The sequence below is a fragment of the Leptonychotes weddellii genome, chromosome 4, assembly GCF_054177405.1.
Source record: "Leptonychotes weddellii isolate Sample4059 chromosome 4, ASM5417740v2, whole genome shotgun sequence".
NCBI classification, from domain to species: Eukaryota; Metazoa; Chordata; class Mammalia; order Carnivora; family Phocidae; genus Leptonychotes; species Leptonychotes weddellii.
Window position 1 is genome coordinate 154,422,849 of NC_138372.1, and position 22,919 is coordinate 154,445,767.

Below are 22,919 nucleotides of genomic sequence, written 5' to 3' on the forward strand. Positions count from 1 at the left end.
ACATTTTATAAAGTGGGTTAGAATTTCTGCCATATAGGTGGGTGTGTGACTCCCGCCCCAGAAGAAGGACCTTACAAAAAGCATTTGTTTTGATTCTCTCCTTTATGATGGGAAAGCAATATGTAGAGATGATCCAGCCAATATCCAATGGCCAGTTAAGTGGTGGAACCAGCTCTAGACCAAAGTTAGGGGTTCAATATCTGGATTTAGGGAGGACAGAAACATTCAGTCCATCACAGTATATGAATCTCCTTACTCAGTGGCTTGCTAGACCAAAAATCTATCACCCCGGTCCATGGAATATTGAAAAAAAATCTTACATTAGTGATTCTTAGTCCTGGATATAAATTAGAATAACCTGGGAGCTTCTAAATAGTGCTACTTATCAGCACCTCTTCTCCTAACACCTGAATCAGAATCTTTGGGGAGAGGTGGAGACGGGGCATGGGGGTTGCAACCAAGGTTTAGAACTACTGATCTCCATGAAGCTGGGCCCTGGGGCAGAAAAGGGAGTCAGGTCACCTAGTGACAAGAAGGAGGTAAGACTCAGAAATGTCAAAAATGTCTCAATATAAGGTGAGAACATTCTCTGAAATTCCCTCATGAAAGAGGAGTTGAATAATTTTTGAGTTCCCACAAAGTTTCTTGTGTTATTGGGCACTCTCTCAGTTACTGTGTTTTGGACCATGCCAATTTTACCTCTGTCAAGTCTATGTAAGTCTAGGGGCTTGGGATTGCTTTAGATTTAGACATATGTGGTTTATATTATCACCAAACTGCTTTTCCTTCCATTGGATGCCTGTACTCTCACACTAGCAGGTCATGGACTAGTCTACAGACTTCTGGGAACTTGGGCAAGTTACTTCCCTTCCTGGGCTCCAGTCTTTTTCATCTTGTAAAAGAAGGGCATCGGACAAGCCTAGAAAATTGATAAAATTGCAGAAGTGAAGCGATGCTAATTCTACGCTTTAACCCCTTCCACACACATGCCTTGGGCAAACTGTTTATATCATTTCAGTTTGTCTTCATGTTTTCCATTGTTCACTTTGGTAGGTTGTATTTTGTTCAAAATATTTGCTGCCCCTCCTTGGGGGCAATTATACGTTCTCACCATACTGAACTCAGGAGTGGATTTTAGCCGATGAAATGTGGGCAGAAGTGACTTGAGTCATTTTTGACCAGAAACTTTTAAGAGCCAGTTTGTGTTTTTGCCACATCTCTTTTTCCTTTGCCAGGAAATCATCAATAACCTCGATAGGAAAGATGACATGTAATTTATTGTCCAAACCAGGAATATTTGAAAGTGAGAGAGTACGCTATTGAGAGTGAAAAGATAGGCTATTAATAATTTCTCCAGGACAACAGACATGACTAGGACTGTGTTGGATAAACTGGAATGTGTAGTCCTGATAGAGGCTGCTTTGTCAATTTGGTTCCTGGGGAGAAGATGACACAGAGCAGAAGCAGAGCCAGCCCATGAGGGACACACATGGGAGAGAAATCACCCTCTGTAAGCCACAAAGGTTTCGGGGAACATAGTATAGCGCAACTTAGCCAACTGATACAGAAGTTTAACCAATACAGCTGACTGATGCAGAAAACATTGAAAAGTGGCTTTCTGTTGGCCTCAGTCACTGGGTCATCCGAGGGATTGCTGGACACTGAACATATGTTCAGAGGAGTCTGGAGTTGCTGGTAGCTTCTTCCAATTTAAAACAAGGAAAGCTGTCCCCTGCTATCCAAGTGGGCCCTGGTTATGTCCTGGACAGGCCAAGTCTCAAGAGTGCCTACTTCACCCAAAATATCTTTCCAAGGGGTTTCTTTTGTAAATATCAACGTTGATCCATTTGACCATTCTACTCTGGCCAAAGCTGCTGGAAGCAGGGTGGAGACTCAAGTGTGAAAAATCCACAGGCTGGCCAACAACCTACTCAGTGGTATTGTGTAAATGCTGTAAGGGTTGGAGAGAATGTGAAGACTGGAGCAGCGTTCAGATCCTCCCTTCAGAAAATATCTGATTAAGAGACTTGAGACAACACGTGAGTTTGTAGACGTTGAAAGTCACACAGCATAAGGGGCAAAGGATATAACTGAGTCATGCTAACAGTGGACAGTAGGGTATAGGTTACCAAAGTTGGGCTGCCAAAGATACAAGCAGTTTACCTGAGTACTAGAGATGTTGCTAGGTGAAATTTGTGTCTCCAGTTAACATTCTGGTCTTGGGGAAGTCATAATGGTAGTTGTTCTGGGGTTTCCGTGCAACTTGACTTTCACCATCCCTGGCTTTCCCTAATGCTGAGAGCATAGATACCATCCTCAGCAGCCTTCCTTTACGCATCATTTCAATGCCACCCCTCCCCCATTCCAAAATCTAAACTAGAGAATTCCTGTTCTTGAAACCAGAAAATGTTCTAACTCAGGCCAGAAAGGACAAGGCTAATTACAAATATTGATAATTGGCAATAGCAAAACCACGTGTGCAAAGTTAAAATTCCTGTCTCTTTTGCATGTGGAGCTTCTGGGTCTAACTCAGCAAGATCTTTGCACCATTTGACTGCCCCTAAATAAAACTGCTTTGCATTGGAATGGACTTTTACTTTGTCCTGTTTTGTTTGTTTTTTGTTTTGAGGGGTTGGCTCCAATCTTCTTGTAAAAAAAAAAAAAAAAAGGCACTTCCTCTTACTTCATGTGGTTTGTCTCACATCCAAAGGATGTCCTTTCTCTTTTGCTTCTGAGCCAATATTCCTTTTTCATGTGTCCCTAAAATTGTTGCTGAGAAATGCTGTGGCTCTCTCCTTCTGGCCTCAGGAAAGGGATTTGTGTATGATAGAACTTCAGTAACATGTGAATTAACTCTGACAAGTGTGGAGAAAGACTTAGGTCATTGTTAGCTTGTTGTTCTTTATCAAGCCTTTTAGTATCTTAAAGCTGGAAAGGTTGTCAGACGTCATTGAGTCTAAGAGTCCCGAGGGTATAATTACACCTTTATAGCCCCATGGCTAGTGAATGGCATAGATGGAATAACATCCCAGGTGTATGGATTCTTAAGTGAGCACTCTTCCTATGAATCAGCTTCTCATTCTCCAGTGCAGCTTTTACATTTGTATGTTCTAAGTTATCTCTTCAAGTTGGATGTTTTGGCTTGGATTTGTAAAAAACTTCATTCATTCATTCATTCGTATTGCATAGACTTTCCTTTTTGATACCTTTTCTAACCCCAACAGCTATATATCCCAGTGCTAAGCACTGGGGATATAAACATACATATGACACAACGTTTGAGCCTGAGGAATGGCAGGAATTCAAAAATTGATATTGCAATTCAATATATTAAGTACTTTGGGAACTGAGAGTAGAAACGAACCAATTGGGCTGTCGGCAATGGGGAAGAAGAGATTTTGCAGAGAGAGTTACATTTAGCAGCATTTTGAAGGATATGTAAGAGATTGCTGGATTCCCAGAAAGGGTAGGGTTGGGAGGAGGACAATTAGGCAGCTTGCACAAAGGGTCATGAAAGGAAGGGATGGTGGTAATGTCAGGATGGCAGGAACATGGGGTGTGCGAAGAAAAGAGTGCAAAATGCACTTGGAGAGGGAAGCGTAGAGAGGGCCAGGCCTTCTTTGCCATCTCAGGAGTTTAGAGTTTATAAGGATGTAGACAAGAGATCTCTAAACAAGGAGAGGGGAGAGGTGGAAGCAGAGGGGCCAATTGAGAAGACGTCACATATAATGAAAGGGTGAAAAGATCCAGATGTCCAAAACCGCCAGTGGTAGGAAAGATTTGAAGTGGGAGGCTGAACTCAGAATCTGTCTTGAAGGAATGATTTTATGGGTTGAAGGGGAGAAGAGAACCACAGATGACTCTGAGGGTATAATTGTGGGAACTGGGTGCATGATGGCAGCAAATTGTGCAAAAAAGGAAGGGAAAGAGCAACAAGGTTTTGGGCAAGGATGACTGAAGATGTAGACATGTCACAAAGAAGGTGCTGTGTAAGTGGAAGCTATAATTATGTGATTCTCTATTACGAAAAGGGTCAGGATGAGATCCAGAAGAAAAGGGAGCAGAAATGCAGCATCTGAACATTGGTTCTAAGTTTAAAAGGAGAGAAATAAAGATACTTGAATGTTCCTCCAAATTATCTGGACTAGGTCACAGAAAAAGGGATGGCAAAAAGAATTTAAGGCAGTTTGTGCAGTGGATAGGGTATGAGAAAGCTTAACTTAAAAATTGCATGATCTTTTAAGTGAAATCACCTGTCTGCAGTGCATCCCAGGGCTTGTGAGGTTTCGAAGGGAAAGGAGAGTGTGTGAGACAACACAGGCTGTGCTCCACTGTGGCAAAACAAACAACACAAACAGCAAACCAACAACAACAACAAAACCACAACCAACCAAAAAATAAATAAATAAAAAAGAAAAGAAAGAAAACCTCCCCAAATTGCAATAGTTTAATACATCTGACATTTTCATTCACTCAACAGCTTTATGAAGAAGATTGCTCACCTTCATTTCATAGATAAAGAAACAGATTTGTTGGAGGGCATACTAGACGGAGAGCTGTGAGATCTCTCGGGCACCAGAGCCTGTGTGTTCTCTTCGCATTCCATCATGCAGAGGTGCCTCTCACGTGGAGGACACCACCCCATTACAGATTATGTGCTTCTAGCCAAAATGGGGCTCTGGAAACGAAATGTCTATACTATTTGCTACTTATCACCTAACTGTGAAGTTCTTCCCTGGGAGAGAGGGAAGGGAGACTGTATCTCCCACTTCCTCTGTCTCTTTGCCTCCCAAGGAGGAGGAGGTCAGAGGAAGTTAGTGTCCACGGGGTTGACAAGGTAAATTGACATATTTGGGTTTAAATCCTCATTCTAGCCACTCGTTAGCTGTGTGGACCTAGACAAGCTGCTTAACATTTCGGGATCTCGGTTTCTTTAACCTGTAAAATGGGGATACGAACAGTACTTATTTCAAACGTTTATTGTGAGGATGAAATAAAATAGTATACCTAAAGTCCTTAGCACATTGCTTATTGTATAGTAAGTAATCTGTACATATTTGCTACTATTATGTTGACTGTTTTAAGAACTCTTGGCCTCTTGTTTCCCATTTCTGTGCATGATGATTCCCACAAACCACTGCTTAATGAAAGCTGAATTGCCAACAATAAAATAGATGTATTTTTTTTTAAGTGGTTTTGTGGGTATGGAAATGTTCTGTGTAGATGAGTACATTCCAATCATATTTATAAGCTTATTCTTTTTTTTTTTTTAAAGATTTTATTTATTTATTTGAGACAGAATGAGAAAGAGAGAGAGCTCATGAGAGGGGGGAGGGTTAGAGGGAGAAGCAGACTCCCTGCCGAGCAGGGAGCCCGATGCGGGACTCCATCCCGGGACTCCAGGATCATGACCTGAGCCGAAGGCAGTCGCTTAACCAACTGAGCCACCCAGGTGCCCTATAAGCTTATTCTAAAGTCACAGAATTGGTTGATAGGTCTATCTATCCTTTGTACTTCAATGAACACAGTGTATTTCTTTTGGGAAAATAATTTAGAGAAAGAATCACTGGGTCATGGGATATATACTCAGGTTTAGTAAATAGCATCAAATAGTTTCTAAAGTAGTTGTACCAGTTTTCACTCCCAACAGCAAGATATGAAAGTTCCAGTTTTTGGCACACTAACACTGATCCGTTCAGTGGTTGTTTTTAAATTTTTGCCAGTTTTATGGATATGTAAAATGTTTTCACTTTGGTTGGAATCAGCAGCTCTTTAATGTCTTGTAACGTTGAGCACCTTCCCATGTGCTTATTGTCATTTAGATTTCCTCTTGTGTGAAATATCTACTGAAGTCTTTTACCTATTTTTAAAACTTGGGTTGTCCTTTCTTATTAGCATAAAAAAGATTTAAAAAAATTCTCAATATAAGCTCTTTGTCAGATTTCTATATTGCAGATACATTCTCCGGCATTTTTACTCTCTTAGTGATATCTTTTGATGAACAGAAATAGTTAATTTTACTATGTTCGATTTATCAGTATTTCCCTTTGTTGGTGTTTATTTGTCCTGTTGTGTGTGCTGGGCAGTAGACACGTGCAGGACAGCTTTGGCTGCTGATGGGTGATAGGAGGAGGAGGGTGGTGAGGAGAGTCACTGAACTGAAGGGAGTGAAGCCATCACAGAGGCTAGACAGGTCATGACTTGGGGTCAAGGAGTTGACACCAGAACAGGAAAAGAGTGAACAGACTGTCGAGGTTTGACATGAGCAAGGATATGATTACTCCTTTATTTCACAGAAGAGAGACATTTTCTAAGACTTTAATCTCAAGACAAGACCCTGGATGGAGTCCAAGGTTATGGTTTGATTTTTCTTTTTCTTTTTATACTTGGGTCCAATCTGCGGCAAGGTGGCACAGTGCTGATTCAAAGCTTCTGAAGTCTGAGAGGTTGCAAATGGTGTTAAACTCAACCCAAATTGCTTTCAGGATCCAATGAGTTAGCGGGGGCTGTGTTTTTATGCATTATATGCTTAGGAAATGCCTCTTCCTTGCCTTGCATGTAATTATATTAACTTGAGTAACAGCATGGGGATGATTTTGACTTGTGATGGAGTGAAAGCCAAACTAAGGTGTTTGTTTTTGTTGTTGTTGTTGTTTTTGGTGTTCTTTTGTTTTATTTTAAAGCATGGACTGTGGTTTCTATTTTATTTTTAAAAAGGAATCTCACATTCATTTAATTAGTATTATATAGCTTATTTATTTAATTGTACTGATGTGATCCAGGTGCTTTTACATAGGTTATCTCATTTAGTCTCCACAATAAAGGGGGTTATTACCATTCATTTACAGATGGGGAAACAGAGGCTAAAAGAAATGAGCTAGCTTGCCTAAGAACCCTTGGCTAGTAAAGGACAGAGTCCAGATTGAAGCTGTATTTTTATTATGAAAGTCCCTGCCACCGTTTTGAATTTTAGGATTAAGAATTATTCATAGTTGGGGCACCTGGGTGGCTCAGTTGGTTAAGCGTCCAACTCTTGATTTCAGCTCAGGTCATGATCTCAGGGTGGTGAGATTGAGCCCTGCGTTGGATTCTCTCTCTCCCTCTCCCTCTGCTCCTTCCCTCCCCTCCCCCCCACACTCTCTCTTAAAAAAAAAAAAAAAAACCACACAGACACACAAAAACTATTCACAATAATAAGCCTCATTTTAATGCACCCCGTTTTTGAAGCATATAGGAATGGTGACCTAGAAGTTGAGCCCTCCACTAAAATTCTTAGTTGCTGACTTAACTAAGAACTTAACTAAGAACTTAGCTATTCAGCCTCTAGTACCTCATTTTCCTTAATTGTTAAATGGGATAAATAATGCCTACCTTAAAAAGTTGCTCTGCGTTTGTTTATTCTTTCATTCCTTCTTTCATGCACCTAAATGAAGGAATGATGCCCTTTTGAAGCATTGTCACTAAGTTGCAATTTACTCAAACTTCCTCCTTAATGCAATGCCTAGTATTGCTTTGTGGTTTAACAGGTGTAATGTCCTCTTTTCCTCTCCCATTCTACACTCCCAAGCCAATTAATTCAGTTACGGGGTCAGTTGTAGTCAGGTCACGGTCAACATGCTTTTGCATGTTTTCGGCACCTGGTGTTCATATCCTTTTGTCTATTGCTTCCCCTCCCCACCCACCTCCCTGCATCCCTTGTTCTAGTAAAAGAAACCTCAAGTTTTACTTAGAGAATCAGTTCTCTTCCACTCTGGGTCTACATCATTTAGGCAGAGATGACCCCATCCTTGGACTCCAGCCATAGGTATACACATCTCAATCCTGACAAATCAGAGAACTGGCTGCATGATCTTGGCCAGTGTTTGATTCAGGGATGGGCAAGTGACACAAGCAGGGCCAATCAGAGGGAATCCAAGGACTTATCAGATAAAATGAGTGGGAAAGAGGCCCCTTTACTCACCAGGCTTGCTAAGTGAATAGATCTAAGTTTGAAGCTGCTGGAAACCACTTTTGCTGGCTCGACCGGGAATCTATCAGAATGCAGAGAAATGCTGAAGCAAGAGCTGGAGAGACCAGCAATGTCTTGATGACATTTTTTTTGAGGCACTGGGCCTAGTGGTTCCCAAATTGGCCACATCTCTTGAACATATCAATTACAGGAGGCAATCATTGTTTCAGCCAGTTTGAGAAGGATTGCTATGACTTGAAACTGAGTGAGTCCTGATGGGACTCCAACCTGGTGGGCTGGTGTTCATGAACTCTGAGACGCCCCATTTCCTCTCATTTCAGGGCCTTTGTTCGCTTCACCATAACCTTTGGAGCTCAAGGCCTGCTCTTGTCACTTGGCCAGCCCCCTGGTGTGGTAGCCACTGGCGCTATCGGTAAAAAAAACCTGTGCTTGAATGATTACCAGCAAAGCATATATGTATTATGCAGGTCCCTGACCAAAGTTGGTGATAGGTACAGTTACAAAATTGGACTTAAAGTGAACAAGACTCACCTGAACTATAACCTAATTTAGCTAATTCCAAGTCCTCAGTTGCCTGTTTAAGGCTCAAATCCTTTACAATAAAAGCAGTCAACTGTTGGGCATCTGGTACAATCTGTTGTGCAATCTGTCCTCTGATGGTACTTTTTACCTTCAATTGTTAACTGGATATTTAAAATGCAGTTGGAGTCTCAGTTCATCTGTTCATTTATTCAGCATCCACTATATGCCTGTCATGGCGTGCTGGGGACAGAACGGTGACAAGACATAGTGCCTGCCCATATGGGGCTCATGCTGTGGTTATGAGCTCTTGGTGTCATAGTCTCATGCAGCAGCTATATCTCTGTGTGTATATGTGTGTTTGCAGTGTCAAAAATTTATGTTGAGGCAGGGATTGGCAGGGAAGAAGTCATGTTAGAAATGTGAGCTTAAATAATCACAGTCATTTTAAAGCTCCAGGACTATGCCAGGGGAAGGCCTGTCAAATAGATACTGAAAAACCTTTTGCTCTTGCTGTAGCTTTGTCACCAGGATCTCTGTCTCTGCCTTTCACAGAGGGAATATTGCCTAGTCCTTAAGAGCGCAGGTTCCCCTAACAGGCTGGATTCATCTCTCAGATCCACTGTTGACTAGAGGTGTATCTTTAGGCATATTCCTTAACCTCTGTAACTCTCAGTTTCTGCCTGGGCAAAATGGGATAACATGCCTAATGATTTGGGTGGTTGCAAGGATGAAGTGAGGTCACACATCTGAGTACTTAGCATTGTATCTTGTAAGGAGTCAATCCTTAATAAATGGCAACTGTTGTATTATTCCTAAATTATTCCTTTTTGATTGGAAAGACCAAAGGTAAGATGTCAGTTTACTGGTCCTTCAAGAACGAGCTTCAATGCTCTCTCATTTTAAGGGAGTTAGTTGTATCATTCCTCATCAGTCATTCTGCTCTTATGTTTCCTACAGAGGATTTAATGATTTTTCTGGATGCTTTTCTGTTTTCTTTGCAAAAAAGGCACCATGTCTTTATTATCGCTTTATCACCATTCCATACTTGGAATTGTGTATGATTTATGGTGGCCATTCATTCATTTTTAAATTCAGTGGACAGATACTTGAGGGATTTACTGTGAAAGGATTCCTTTGACTCCGTTGTTCATGGACTATAATGGGTCAAAGGCAGAAGCAGGGGACTAGTTAGATTATTTCATTGATCTAGGAAAAGTGATAGTTGCACAAGCTGGTGGTGGAGGTAATAAAGACTGGTTGTATATGGATATGCTTTAGAACTCCATCTATATATTTAGAAGAATGAGAGTAACAAGAAATAAAAATAAGATTAATAAGAAATTAAAGGAAAAATGTTACTGTTCTATGGTTACAAAGTCAAGGATTGAGTTTGTTTGATAGTGAATTGATTTGGCCTGTAGATGGCTCCATTTTCCTAAAGAAACTTAAGGATGCTGTGGAACGTTTGGTTTTCCCAGACTGACAGGAAGGCTTCACTGTAAATTAATAAGCAGTTTTGACTTTCTTTGTTCAGATAGAATTATGTACATTGGCTCACATTTCTAACATAACTTCTTCATTTTTGAGCCACTGTTTAAAGAACCACTAAGAAACTTAAGAAGCCAGGGAAACCTTGTGTAACCGCCCTTGGTTAATTGAATGGGTTTCAAAATGTTTTCATTTACTCATTCATTCATTTATTGAATGATTGCTGTGTTCCAGGCACAATATTAGAGGCAGTGAAAAATATTATTATGGATAGATTATCTTTTATGTCCTCTATTGTGATTTAAATAAGAGCATCATGATACATGTTTTTAGGTAATATTTATTAAACATGCACATTTTGCAGAGCACAGTGTCTTTGTACTTCATAATCGTCCTCTCATTGAAATCTTCAAAATAACCCTCTGTGGTAAATGTCCACATTTCAGAGATGAAAAAACCGAGGAGCAGAGAGGTTAAGGAACTAGTTGAAGTTCAACCTGAGATCCTCATTGTGTACACTGGTCCTTCTAAGCCACCCGGAGGACTCTGAGTCATCCTCTGAGGTCGTGCAGACCAGCGAAGTCTGAGTATCAGGGGCAACTCCTCTGATCAATCTTCACAGAGGCCTGACTCCCTTTATCTGCTCTTCTTTATTCCTTTTGCAGTCACGGAAGTCCTACCTTTTTGTAGAAAAAAAAAATTCCAGATTATGTTAGTTATCCCCCTTCTCTGCGCTCCTCTGAGCTCCTAGTACACATTCACGGGAAAACCTCCTTATTTGTGGTGAATGTGTCCAACAAAACAATGGAAAATGAGACTAATCATTGAAACCTCCAAGGGGCAGATGGGTTTCTGTATAATTTCGAGAAACATCCTCTTAGCAGACACAAGGGAGGACTTGGCATAGGGGGAACTCTTCTATGGAACTGAAAGCTTTGGGGTGTCAGACTTAAAACCAGCTCAGGATAAGGTCCTTACCTCATCATCTGTACCGCTTCTCTCTGCGAATTCTTTACTCCCTCTTTCTCTCCTGACTCTTATTCTGACCTGTGGGTCATTGTAGTAGACGTTGCTGATTACTCATCACTAAACGTTCCCTCTTCTTCTTCTTCTTCTTTTTTTTTTTTTAAAGATTTATTTATTTATTTGAGAGAGGGAGAATGAGAGAGAGTACATGAGAGGGGGGAGGGTCAGAGGGAGAAGCAGACTCCCCGCCGAGCAGGGAACCCGATGCGGGACTCGATCCTGGGACTCCAGGATCATGACCTGAGCCGAAGGCAGTCGCTTAACCAACTGAGCCACCCAGGCGCCCACCCTCTTCTTCTTTAGTCACAGAATGCTCCCCATTTTAGCAGTATACATGGCTCCACATGTAGGGACTACATTTTCCAGCTGTCCTTGCAGCCTGGTGTGGCCGTGTAAATAAGTCCTGCCCAGCTGGGTGGAAATTGAAAGTATATGTGCTGTTTCTGTGATTTATCATTAAGATGAATGCATCTGTGCTGTTTTGCCCCTTTCCTACTTTTCATCACTTGGAATAATCACTTTTAGACTTAGAATTGAAAGTTACACAGTGAAAATGTCAAAGCTGCCCTTGAATCCCCAGAGAAAGAAATGAACTTGAGTGTTGCTGAAGCCCTGTATTTTGGGTCTTATGCAATTGAGTTTGCTTTCTATAATTAATATAGTAATTGATACCTAGAACTGGGCTACTGTTGTAACAGATATGTAAAACCTATGCCTTTAGCTTTGCATTTGGTCTTGAGGGGTAGGGCACATATATTGTAGGCTGGAAAGCTGGTGATCCATGTGTGCCTTAAGAAAACATTCGTTAAAACTCTGTAATACCTTGGAAGGCAGGTCATATCTAGCCCAACTGTCTGAAAAAAAGTTACACTGTTAATGTGTTCTGGCTTCCTTTTTTTTTTTTTTTAATTTTATTTATTTGACAGAGAGAGACAGCGAGAGAGGGAACAGAAGCAGGAGGAGTGGGAGAGGGAGAAGCAGGCTTCCTGCTGAGCAGGGAGCCCGATGTGGGGCTCGATCCCAGGACCCTGGGATCATGACCTGAGCCCAAGGCAGACGCTTAATGACAGCCACCCAGGCGCCCCTATTCTGGCTTCTTTTTGTTACATTTAGCAGAATTCTAAAAGAGAGGTGGTTATCGGGCTAGTTATTAGGGGTAGTGCTGATTAAACAATTTTTATAAGGGTGAGGACTTAGGCCATTAATACCTCTTCCTTATTATATGTTATTCAGAAATTAGGAGAAAACCTAGTGCCAAAGATAGATAAACAGCATTGTCTATCCCTTTAAACTCAATGTTTCAAATTATCTCAAGGTAGATACAATGAAACTTAGAGAAAGAGGGATGGGAAGGAAGCTTTTGGCTGTGGTTACTTGTAAGGAACTAACTGGAAACAAATAAGTCAAATGTCTGCAAAGCTTAGGAGGGGATATCACTACCAAAGAAACCAGAAGCCTGGCCTGCAGAAGCCTGTGGCTCTCTGATGACTAGGCTCCCAGACACACACAGTCTGTGGGTGGAATTGGGACTAACGTAGAAAATAAAGGTTCTTAGTATGCATGCCATTTAAAAATTATAAATATAGCTAACAAAATAGTAAATAATACTTTTCCTATCCTCCCACTTTTATGATGACCTGGGTATCCAAGTTAAAATTTAGCATCCTGAAATTCATTTGGAGTTTTGCTGCATCAGGGTATGGGTAACCAACCCGTGACCCATTGCACATCTGCATTTGCTTCCTGCTCTTATTTCTATCCTGCATTGAAGGGCCTTGTCACATATATAGTCTATTCCTACATCCAAGATCCATACACAACCCTGGTCTCTGCCACCACCACAGACCAGCTTAATTGCTTAGCCACTTATTATTAATGATGCTGGTGTGGCACACATTTCTGGGTAATATGTCTCAGGGCAACCTATTATACGTGGGCTCTTTCTCCTCCTACTTCCTCCATTCTACTTCTTATTTGTTGCTGTTATCACTACAGTCATTATTAGGAAAAACAATGCATTTATTCTCTGAGTAGCTATATAAATTTACCATACGATGTTACAACAATTTGTTTACACATCTATGAAATCTGTGTTTCTTGAAGACCGGTCTTATGGGTACATTCATGTCAGAATTTTGCAGCATCAATGATCTTGTCTTACACAAAGTAAGTGTTCAGTGAATATTAGTTGAGAATCTGTGAATGAATGAATGTGTCTTCATATTGCTGGATCTATGCAATAAATTGGAAATGTACCAAGACTTCTAGGTTTTCTCATGTAAGAGAGACCATACTAAAATTTGGATAACTGGATTAGAGTAGAAGGTTCAGAAATGTGTCATCTGTGCAAAGACCTGAAAAATGGTCAGCCCTGTTTATATTTCAAATTACCCAGAAATATTTGGTTTTGCTTCAGTTCTAGGAAGGGCTCAGGTTTGGAGTGAGGTCACATTTTTATCAGCAATGGTTCACTTAATATTGCTTATACAAGCTTTCTAAAGCAATGACTAGAGCATATGTTTAGACTTTCCCGAGTGTTAGGGCTAAAAAAAATCATCTCTATGTTAATGCAATGATTCTCAGTAGTTATTCCAGAGGCTACTAAGGTAAGAAGATCATATTGTGTGGTTTAGTAACACTGAAACCTTTCCATGCCCCCTGGTCATTTTATCTTTGTTCTCTTAGAAAAACTCAGGATAGTACAAAATATATCTTTATTTTCACATTTCCAACATCACTTTCTTTATGCACAAATACTGAAACCATCTGTCTAAATTGTGGCAAAATCTGCCAGTTCCAGATTGGCCTCATTAGTCATTTGAGAACACATAAACACAGGGATTATGGAAAAATAAATAGATCTTGGATAGATCATCCTGGTCTGGGAAGGTTTTTCTCATCATCAGCATCATTGCCAGACATGAAAAGGGGCAGGTTTACATCTTTAAAACACTTGGAGAAGTTTTTGCTTCAGAAAGTGGATAAAAATTTCCCAGTGACACACTTGATCCTTTGTCATATGACCCCGAGTCACCTCAGCTATAAACCAAAGGAAAAACTAACATCTTAAAGATTTAGCAAGGTCTTTCAGAGTGAAATTCTACAAATGTTATTCCAATAGAGAGGAGTATATCTAAAAAGTGAGATGAGGGGCGCCTAGGTGGCTCAGTCAGTTAAGTGTCCAACTCTTGATTTCAGCTCAGGTCATGATCTTAGGGTTGTGAGATCAAGCCTCACATTGGGCTCTTGCTCAGTGCAGAGTCTGCTTGAGATTTTCTCTCTCCTTCTCCTTCTTCTTCTCCTCCCCCTGCTCACTCTCTCTCACTCTTAAATAAATAAATAAATAAATAAATCTCTGTCAAATAAATAAATAAAATCTTTAAAAAAATAAAATTAAAAAAAATAAAATCTTTAAAAGGTGAGATGAGAGATAAGGATACTGCAAAGGTAGAAAAGAAAAGGAGAAGAAATTTGGATACTATCATTAAAGATAGCGCCTTCCTAAGCCAGTCATGAGCCCACCTCCCAGATGTCTGCATATGTTCCTAGCTGCTACCTCTTCCCTATGAATAGCAGTAGTTTAATTGTGAGAGTGAATTCTCTACCATAAAGTGCAATCTCTGCCACAGGAGGAAGTCCGTTCATCTGTATTTGCCTTGGAACTAACAGAGCCCAAGGGACTAGTAGATATCATCAGGGAAGATGGTCTAATAAGTAGACAGAAGACAGCTAACATGGTCTAGGATGAGGAGGAACTTCCTTAGTGCCCAACATAAATAACAACAACAAAAAATTTCTATCACCAGACTTTTACCATGTCCTACATTCCATTATTTGAGATTCATTCTTTTAGTTCTCAAAGATATATTAGTTAGGGCATGTTAGATTGTACTATGTTTAAATCTCTGTAACTTAATGTAATAGAAATTTATTTCTTGTTCCTGTCAAAGTTCAATGAAAATCAGATGGTTTTTCTTCAGAAAAAGTCCCGAGGGGGTCCATGCTCCTTCCATTTTGTGAAGTTGCGGTCTTTAGTACATGCTATTTCTGGGGCAGTGGGAGACAGACCATAGGTATATTGCTATAGCTGGAAGTGCCATGATAAAAGCACTTGGATTCAACCTACCTCCAGGAGGCTTGGAAGTATAGTTACTCTTCATGTCCAGAAAGTGGAAGTAGGCTTGGTAAGTCTAACTGGTTTCTTCCACAAAGATAGTTGGGTTTATGGTAGATTGAAAACAGAGCAATAATATTTTCCAGCTCTTTCCATTAAGAGATGAAGGCCATAACCCCACTTTTTCAGCCCATGCTAGTCCTGGTGTCTTGCTTCTACCAATAGAATGTGGTTGAAGAGGGACTTGCTAGTTCCATAGCCTAGTTTTCTAGAGGCCTTGTAACTTCTGCCTTTGTCCTCTTAAAATGCTTTCTTGGGACTTACACATAAAGAAGCTAACTCTAGTCTCCTAGAGTTCCTGCACAGGAAAATCAAGTCACTCCGGCCAACTGGGAACATTAATTGTCATACATGAGTGAGGCCAACTTGAACCTTCAAGCCCACTGACTCTCCTGAGGGTAACTGCATGAGTGAGCCTGATGAAATGAGCACAACCAATGGACAGAACAGTGATAAATAATAAATCATTGTCATTTCAAGTCACTGAGAGTGGGGTAATTTGTTATGCAGCAATAGACAACTGATACAGGTTTGAATGTTTTCAGATTAAAATGGGAGAGTCCACCTTTGTAAACCTGAAACTGGTGTCTTATAAACGATCCCACTTCAATGTCCTTTCCAGCGTTCCTGGTGGGTGTGTGGTTTCATGATTGTCTACCTCTTAGGTTGGGTTTCCCCAGAAGCGAAACCTGAGAAAAGGATGTGAGTGTGAGTTGTTTATTTGAGAGATGAGTCCATAATGCTCTAGTATGTGAGTGGGAAATGATACAGGGAAAGGAAGGAAACCAAGAAAGGTATATTACTGAACTTGTTATTACTGGACAACTAGGACTCAACTCTGCTGCAGAACTTTTGTGGATAGAGTAAATCATACCTCAGAGTTATAATAGCTGAGAGGTTCAACTGAGGAATTTGTCCATCAATCCCATCTTGCTGATAGAGAGATCCTGGGGGTAGGAGGGGTGTGTTAACACCTCAGCACTTCTGGTCTACCTTGGGCACAGGCCAAGTGGGCTCCAGGCATTAGAGAAAGCCTCAAGGGAAGAGTTCCAGGGTTCTTGTTTAGGAAACTTCCAGTTGGCCTTCCTTGGAGTATGAGTGCTTATGGCGTTTGACATTGTTGTCAATATCTAAATATTCTGCATATTAATATCTAAATATATAATGTTTCACTCAAATAATAAATTATCAAGCTAAATATAAACTTGTAGTAAAAAGTCTTCTTCAGTGCTCTACTTGTTGAAATTTTTAAAATCCACTGAAATAGAAGTGTATATTCATTGTTGCAAAACTAAAATGCTGTGAATAAATCATGATGATTTTAAAGTATGTTAATTTTGTGTTAAAAAATTAAGAACTTTAAAATAATTAAAAATAAAATATTGGCATTTAATATGAACATTGAGAGTATTTTGGCTGTACAACTTGGAAAAATATTATTTTTGTATCAAAAATGTATGTAGGGCGCCTGGGTGGCTCAGTTGGTTGGGCGACTGCCTTCGGCTCAGGTCATGATCCTGGAGTCCTGGGATCGAGTCCCGCATCGGGCTCCTTGCTCAGCGAGGAGTCTGCTTCTCCCTCTGACCCTCCCCACCTCATGCTTTCTCTCTCTCTCAAAATAAATAAATAAAATCTTTAAAAAAAAAAAAATGTATGTAAAGGGCTCCTGGGTGGCTCAGTTGTTAAGTGTCTGCCTTCGGCTCAGGTCATGATCCCAGGGTCCTGGGATCGAGCCCCGCATCGGGCTCCCTGCTCAGCTGGAAGCCTGCTTCTCCCTCTCCCACTCCTCCTGCTTGTGTTCCCTCTCTTGCTGTGTCTCTCTCTGTCAAATAAATAAATAAAATCTTTAAAACAAAGTATGTAAAAAAATAACACACAACCAAATAATAGATTGTATTATTTATTAAACTTTGTGAAATAATCAGGTAGATTAGTGTTCTTAATGTTAAATAATTATCTACTGAGAACCTCACCTAATTTTTGGTTACTTCATTTTATGTATGGATTTCTTAATGAAAAGGAATATATCTGGGAATTAATCACAAATAAAAATGAATATCAACTTAGGTATCTCAGAATTTTAAGAGTCAGAAAGACCTCAGACTCATTCCTAAAACATCTAGGATATACATCTTTGATCCAAACATCATAAAAAAATTTAAGGGCAGGAAGAAAAAGATTATTTCTTGAAATTTTAACAGTCTGTTGAAATATAAATGTATATTCGCTATTATAAAATCCGCCAGTGTTAGAGGAAATAGGTCCAAGGAAACATACACCAAAACACATTTTGTTCACTCAAACTTCAAAACAACAGGCTTTACAGGAATGCTTTTAGAAGAAAATTCCTTATTGTTTTGAGAATATGGAGGCTTTATTTTGGTTATGATGGAGAGGAAGCAGCACTTAATAACTTCGTGGCAACCTACCATCAGCAGTGCTCTGTACCAGAGCACTAGCCAAACTGCTCCCTACCCAAGGCAACTGAAACTAAGTTTCTATTTTGTATTGTGGACGTGCAGTTCAGTAACCATGAGTGCAATCAGGGGATGAGAAATTGTTGTTCCTGCACTACAATGTCAAAGTCCTAAAATTTGGCCATCACTGCAATTTTTAATAAATAAGAATAATGACAATGATAAATTTAAATAAAATTTCAGATTTATTTCTGTATTCCAGAGGTTCCTTCCATGGTGCTGATTCAGCTCTAGCTAGGCTGTGGTCCAATACTGATTTTAAGTCTTGACCCTTTGGTACTCAACCAAAAAGTATATATTACACACCTCTACTGTGTGTGTGCATGCATGCGTGAGTGTGCATGTGTGTGTTTGTCTTGCAACAATAAGCCTTTACTCTCATGGTGTGTGTTGGTAACTACAAGTTAGCTGATGTGGCTTTACCTGGCTTGCAATTCTGGGACCCTGGTTGAAGTGGGGTTCTGAGATGGGACATGTAGGTACTTACCCTCCTGCATCTGAAGACTATGGTCCACCATCAAAGTGTTGGCAGGTTTGATTTCTTCTGAGGCCTCTCTTGCTTATTAGATGACCACCTTCTCACTATGTCCTCACATGGCCTCTTCCCTGTGAGCACATGCTCCTAGTGTCTCTTTGTGTGTCTACATTTTCTTTCTTTTTTTTTTAAAGATTTTATTTATTTATTTGAGACAGAGAGAATGAGAGACAGAGAGCATGAGAGGGAGGAGGGTCAGAGGGAGAAGCAGACTCCCTGCTGAGCAGGGAGCCCGATGCGGGACTCGATCCCAGGACTCCAGGATCATGACCTGAGCCGAAGGCAGTCGCTTAACCAACTGAGCCACTCAGGTGCCCTACATTTTCTTTTCTTATAAGGATACTGGTCAGTTTGGATTAGAACCCACCTTCAGGGTCTCATTTTAACTTAATCACCTCTTTAAAGGCCATATCTTCAAATACAGTCACATTCTAAGGAACTGGGGATTCGAGCTTCAACATATGAATTTTTAGGGAATACAATTCAGCCCATAACACTCTCATAGTTTTCTCTTGGACATAGCATAGATCACATCTACTCAAATGCCATTGGCCAAAGCAAGTCACATGATAATGGGGGGAGCTGTAATCCTCTGACAGAAGAAGGGAGTGAATAATTAGGAATAAAAGCACAACCTACTCAAGAATGGATATGTTTATACATTTGTCACTTTGGTCTTACAATTTGTTTAAGCATATATACTTATCAACACACCTAGAAAGTTAATAGCAGGACTCCAAAGAAGTAATGTAATTTCCAAAATTAGCCTGCAGTCTGCAGAGTTGTTGCAAAGGATTTCTGATACCATGTCTGCATAAACATTTTCTGTATACTACGTAAGTAACACATGTTTCATGCAAATATATTAGTAATTATAAAATAATTCAAGCATATAGAAAAATTAGCATACAAAAAAGAACATAAGACACCATCTGGTGCCACCATTCAGACTTGATACTGTGTCATATTTGCTCTAGATCCTTCCTCTTGTATCTTAACCTATATTTGCTATATTTGCTTTATCAGGTTATTTTTTACCTCCATCCCTCTATACATCTATCACTCCACCATTTTTTAAACTGCAAAAAAAAAAAAAGGTTAGGGTTGGGGCATCCACATTCAGATTAAGTAACACAAAGGGGAAATCCTATAGCCCAAGAAGATAATTTTGTACTAAGTTTTGTTCACCAGAGTGTAACTGCCCACAGTTTCTGGGTATTCTGCTTTCTAAGCACTTTATAAATAAATGTATGCCAAAGGAACTGCAAAAAAAAAAAAATGCATTTCAAAATAAGTTTAAGACATCAGTATACGTCATCACTCAAAGCTTTGGAATATAAATCATTATTAAATTTAGATATTTGTTTATAATTGTTTTTCTGACATAAGATTTAAATTTAGTGAAATGCATAAATCATCAGTATAATAGCCAGTGAATTTTGACCAACACATGAAAAGACTATACCCAACACCCTATCACCCCAGCACACGCCTTTGTACCCCTTCATAGACAAGCTTCACCCTCATCCACCGAAGAGGCAATTGCTATTCTTAATTTTTTCATTATAGATTTTTATTTGGCTATTCTAGAATTTCATATAAATGGAATCAAACAGTGTTTACTCTTGTTTCAGTCTTCCTTTACTCAGTGTACCATTTCTGAGATTCAGCTGTATTGGTGCCTCTATCGATAATTCACATTCCATTGTGTTAATGCACTGCAGTTTATCAATCTATGTTCTTATTAATCCAGTTCTTGGCCATTTTGAGTGAAACTTAGGATTTTCATAGATGTATGCTTTCACTTCTCTTGGGTAAATTTCAGAAGTCACAGGAGAAGTATATGTTCCATTTTCAAAGAAACCACCAGGTATTTTTCCAAAGTAGCTGTACCACTTGATGTTTGAGGGTTTAGGTTGCTTCCCATTTTTACCAACATTAGTGTTGTCAGTCTTTTTCATCTTGGCCATTCTGGTGGGTATATTGTGATACCTATTTTTTTCTTTAATTTTGATTTCCTTGATGACTAATGGCATTGAGCAGTTTTTCTTATGCCTATTATCCATTCATATATCTCCCATTGTGAAACAACTGGTCAGACCTTTTGCCCACTTGCCCCTCTTCTTTTTTTTTTTAAGCTGGGCATAGAGCCCAACATGGCGCTTGAACTCATGACCCTGAGATCAAGACCTGAACTGAGATCAAGAGTTGGACCCTTAACCGACTGAGATACCCAGGCGCCCCGTTCCCCTCTACTTTTAATAGAAGAATTCGGTCTTTCATTGGCACTAATAAACTGATGGAAATTTGATTGTTTTTCCCCCAGTTTCTCCTCACCATGATGGAGAAGTTACCTAGCCTATTTTAAAGACACTAGGGGTCATAATATTGCCATACTGGCTCTATATGTTTTCAGTCTACTGACATAATAAACTATTTTAAAACAACTAAATACTGGCATTTTTGTTGTTGTTACACCATGATGTTTATACTTAAAAATCCATATGCTGAATCATTTATGTCATAAGATGCAGCTAGAGAGTTGTATATTGAATTAAAATTTTGGATCAAATTATCTATTATCTAACTATTCTTTCAAATGCACTCTGACTCATACCCCTCTCTTATTTAAAACTTTTCAAAGTGTATAATTATTATTTTAATTTCCAATTCCATAAATATACTTGAGGTTTGTATTAGTCTGCTTAGGCTGTCATAGCAAAATAGCACAGACTTGGTGGCTTAAACAACAAAGTTACATTTTTTACAGTTTTGGAGGCTATAGAAGTCCAAGATCCAGGTCCCAGCTGATTCAGTTTTTAATAAGATCTCTCTTCCTGGCCTGCAGATAACTGGCTGTCTTCTGGCAATGTCTTCTGTCATCACATGGCCTTTGCTTGGTGTGTGTGTATATGCAAGGGTGAGGGGGTGTGGGGGAGAAATGTAGAGGCAGAGAACTAGCTCTTTGGTGTCTCTTCTTTAAGGACACTAATCCTATAGGATCAAAGCCCCATCCTTATGCCCTCATTTAACCTTAATTACTTCCTTAGAGGCTCCCATCTCCAAATATAGGCACACTGGGAGTAAGAGTGTCAACATATGAATTGGCAGGGGTCGGGGTGGGGGCAAGCATTCAGTCCATAACACGGTTTGACAGCTTTTCTTTATTAGTCAGTTGTATTTACCTCAAAGTTCCGGGTAAAGTCCTCATGGGGTGGGAATGTATGAAAGGAAAGAAAAGGAAGCTGTATTGGGGGATCAGGGGATGAGAGAGGAGTAGGGAGGGAGATACCCTGGCTCTTCCCTTAGTCTTTCCCCTTTCATTCATCAAGGATTTGATTTCCTCTATTTAACTCCCCTCTTTTCTTCTAAGACCAGATTCATTCCTTTAAGGGCTGATTTTTCCTTCCCGTTGTATAATTTATTTTACCATGGAAATTTCTTCCTCAGTCATCCCGCCTGGAAAGATTCAAATAAGAACAAAAGAGTATTCTGAAGTGTAGATGCTGATCCTATTTCAGGTGGAGCAGTATCTGAAGGCAGAATGTTAATGATGACCATATCATATATTTATAAAATATATAAAATACCAATCTGTCAGCATTCAATAAATTGTAATGCAACAGTAATTCTAATGTATTTAATAACTATCACCTCTTGTGTGTTCCTGTAAATATGTATTGTCTAATATATAAGTATTTTAAATTTTCATAAATATTATAAAATATATCTATTCTGCTTTTTTCTTCTCTCTTTCTCTCTCTTCCTTTCTTCCCCTTCCTTCCCTCCCTCTTTCCTTCCCCTTTCTCTTTCTTTCTCTTTCTCTTTCTCCCTCCCTTCCTTCCTTTCTTCCTTCCTTCCTTCCTTCCTTCCTATCACCAACACAATGATATTAAGATCCATCTATTGGATGGTGACCCTTCCCCACATTATACCTGTCTATTCTCCCAGTGACAGTCTGACAGTCCCCAGCTCCTGTGTCTACCACAATACCACAGTGATCATCCTCATATGCAGTCCCACTTAGGTGACAATGTTTTTGGGATATACATCTAAGAGCGGAAATTCTGAGTCATGGGGGGAATGTCTATGTAATTTGACTAAGCTGTGCCAACTTACATTCAGAATGGCTACACTGGTCTTAAAATTATACTAGCAAGGCTCAATATATCCCCATTGTACCTTGGCATTAGTCAATGTTCTAAGTTTTGTTAGTCTACCACGTGCCTGGTTATTGTCAAATATTCATTGTTCTTGAGGGAGAGTTTCATGAGCATAAAGCAAAATAAAATCATTAAAAAGGAAAACCATGTGGCTGTCCAATTTTCCCAACACCATTTGTTGAAGAGACTGTCTTTTTTCCATTGGACGTTCTTTCCTGCTTTGTTGAAGATTAGGTGACCATAGAGTTGAGGGTCCCTGGGCTCTCTATTCTGTTCCATTGATCGATGTGTCTGTTTTTGTGCCAGTACCATACTGTCTTGATGATGACAGCTTTGTAATAGAGCTTGAAGTCTGGAATTGTGATGCCACCAGCTTTGCTTTGCTTTTTCAACATTCCTCTGGCTATTCGGAGTCTTTTCTGGTTCCATACAAATTTTAGGATTATTTGTTCCATTTCTTTGAAAAAGGTTGATGGTATTTTGATAGGGATTGCATTAAATGTGTAGATTGCTCTAGGTAGCATTGACATCTTCACAATATTTGTTCTTCCAATCCATGAGCATG

At 39.7% G+C, this 22,919-nt stretch overlaps 1 long non-coding RNA gene and 1 pseudogene across 1 annotated transcript in view; both read left to right on the forward strand.

Annotated features, from left to right (window-relative positions):
* The window catches only part of LOC145720968 (uncharacterized), a 326,301-nt gene that overhangs the window by 102,955 nt on the left and 200,427 nt on the right, over positions 1-22,919 (forward strand). The window lies entirely within an intron of this gene.
* LOC102746476 (tRNA (cytidine(32)/guanosine(34)-2'-O)-methyltransferase pseudogene) overlaps positions 483-22,919 on the forward strand; it is a 32,227-nt pseudogene continuing 9,790 nt past the window's right edge.